The 2937-nt window shown below is 37.0% G+C and overlaps 1 protein-coding gene across 1 annotated transcript in view; it reads left to right on the forward strand.

Moving 5' to 3' along the window:
• The window catches only part of LOC105809515 (zinc finger protein 208-like), a 59156-nt gene that overhangs the window by 43589 nt on the left and 12630 nt on the right, over positions 1–2937 (forward strand). The window lies entirely within an intron of this gene.

A 2937-nucleotide genomic window follows, 5' to 3' on the forward strand; every position in this document is an offset into this window, starting at 1 on the left:
CTTCAATTATTTATTTATTTATTTATTTTGAGATGAGGTCTCGCTGCTTTACCCAGGCTAGTCTGGAACTCCTACGCTCAAGTAATCCTCTCACCCCAGCCTCCTGAGTAGATGGGGCTACAGGCACTTGCCAACATGTTGGAAACTTCTTCTACTTTTAATTGACACATAATACTTGTACATATTTTTGGGCTATAGAGTGATATTTTGATACCTTTATAAAATGAGGAATGATCAAATCAGGGTAATTAACCTATGCATCACCTCAAACATTTATCATTTCTTTGTGTTGTGAACATTCAAAATCCTCTCTTCAAGCTTTTTGAAAATATGCAATAAATTGTAGTTAACCATATTCACCCTACAGTGCTGCAGAACACCAGAACTCGTTCTATATGGTTGTAATTTTGTATCCATTAACCAATCTCTCCCCATCCTCCCTCCCCCCAACCTTTGCAGCTTCTAATACCCACAGTTCTGCTCTCTACTTCCATGAGGTCAAAAAAAATTTTTTTTTTTTTAGCTCCCACATGTAAGTGAGAACATATGGTATTTATCTTTCTGTACCTGACTTATTTTGCTTTATGTCATGTTGTCCAGGCTCATCCGTGTTGCCGTGAATGGCTGGATTTCAGTTTTTATTATGACTGAATAGTATTCCATTATGTGTATATACCACATTTTCTTTCCATTCATCTGTTGATGAACATTTAAGTTGATTCCATATGTTAGCTGTTATGAATAGTGCTGCAAAAAACATGGGGGAGGGTATGCAGTATCCCTTTGATACACTGATTTCTTTTCCTTTGGATAAATACCCAGTAGTGGGATTGCTGGATTGTATGGTAGTTCTATTTTTAGTTTTTTGAGAAATCTCCATACTGTTTTCCATAATGGCTGTACTAATTTACATTCCCACCAACAGTATGCTACCATTCCTGTTTCTCCATATCTTCGCCAGAATCTGTTATTTTTTGTCTTTTTAATATTAGCTAAGATTTTTTTCTTAAAATTTGGATGCCGGGATGTCCAGCATCAAGGGGGCATACCTGGTGAGAGCCTTCTTGCTGGTGGGGACTCTCCACAGTGTCCCGAGGTATAATGGGACATCACATGGCAAGGGTGCTGAGCGTGCTAGCTCAGTCTTTTTTTTATAAAACCACCAGTCTCACTCCTGTGATAATCCATTAATCCATGAATGGACTAATTCATGGATCATGGGCATAGCCCTCGTGATCCAATCACCTCTTAAAGGCCCCAACTTTGAATACTGCCATATTGGTGATTAAGTTTCACCATGAGTTTTGAAGGGGACAAACATTCACACCATAGCAGTGTTGTACATTATGTGGGTTTGGACAAATGTAAAATGACATGTAGCCATCATTAAAATAGCACAGAGTATTTTCACTACCCTAAAAATATGTGTTCTGCCTATTCATTCCTAATAACGGATGATCTATTCATACGTTTTAGTTTATTTGGGCTGCTATAACAAAAATACCATAATCTGGGTAGCCAGTAAGCAGTAACCATTTATTTCTGACTGTTCCGGAGGCTGGGAAGTTCAGGATCAAAGTGCCTGCAGATTCAGTATCTTCTGAGGGCCCACTACCTCATAGATAATGCTTCTAGCTGTGTCCTCACATGTTGGGAGGGATGAGAGGTTTCTTGGGCTGTTTTTATAAGGATGCTAACTCATTTATGAGAGTTTATGACCTAATCACCTCCCAGAGGCCTGACCTCCTAATATCACCTTGGAGACTAGGATTTGAACATACGAATTTTGGTGGGACACAGACATTCGATGTATAGCACCATAGTTTTGCCTTTCCCAGAATATCTTTTATTATATTGTGTGGAAACATACAGTATGAAGTCTTTTCAGATTACCTTCTTTCATTTATTAATAGAGATTTGAGTTCCCTGAATGTCTTTTCATAACTTGTAGCTCATTTCTTTTTTGCAAATATTTTTTTCCAAATCTGTGGCATGGCTTTTCATTTTCTTGATAGTGTCTTTCACATAGTAGAAAAGTTTAATTTTTATGAAATTTAGCTTATTCTTTCTTTCATGCATTGGGTCTTTTGTATTTATATCTTAAAAGTCATCACCAAACACAAGGTCATCTAGATACTCTTCCATGACATCATCTAGTAGTTTTATAGTTTTGCATATTACATTTATGTCTGTGATCCATTTTGAATTAAGCTTTTGAATGGTGTCAGGTCTGTGTCTATATTGATCTTTCTGCATGTGGATGTCCAGTGTTCTAGCACTATTTATTGACAAGATTGTCTTTTATCCATTGTGTTGCCTTTGCTCCTTTGGCAAAGATCAGTTGGCTATATTTGTGTGGGTCCATTTCTGGGCTTTCTGTTCTGTTCCACTGATCTGTTTATAATTTCACCAATACCACACTGTCTTGATTACTATACCTTTATAGTAAGCCTTGAAGTCAGTTATTGTTAGTCCTGTGCCTTTGTTCTTCTCCATCATTATTGTATTGGCTATTCTGGGTGTTTTGTCTCCCTGTTGAAACTACAGAACCACTTTGTCAAATCCACAAAATAATTTTCTGGGATTTTGGTTGGGAGTGCGTTGAATGTATAAATCAAGTTGGGAAGAACATGTATCTTGACAATATCGAGTCTTCCTATCCATAGACAAGGAGTGTCTCTCCATTTATTTAGTTCCTCTATGATTTCTTACATCAGAATTTCATAGTTTTCCTCACATGTCTTGCACATTTTTAAAAAATTTGTAGCCACATATCCATTTTTGGGAGTGCCAGTGTAAGTGGTGTTACGTTTTTAATTTCATGTTTCACTTGTTCATTGCTAGTATACAGGAAAGCAATTGACTTTTGCATGTACAAGCTTGCTATAATTGCTTATTAGTTCCAGTAGGGTTTTTTGTTGATGCTTTCAGATTTTC

The sequence above is a fragment of the Propithecus coquereli genome, unplaced genomic scaffold, assembly GCF_000956105.1.
Source record: "Propithecus coquereli isolate 6110/MARCELLA unplaced genomic scaffold, Pcoq_1.0 Scaffold196, whole genome shotgun sequence".
Taxonomy (NCBI): domain Eukaryota; kingdom Metazoa; phylum Chordata; class Mammalia; order Primates; family Indriidae; genus Propithecus; species Propithecus coquereli.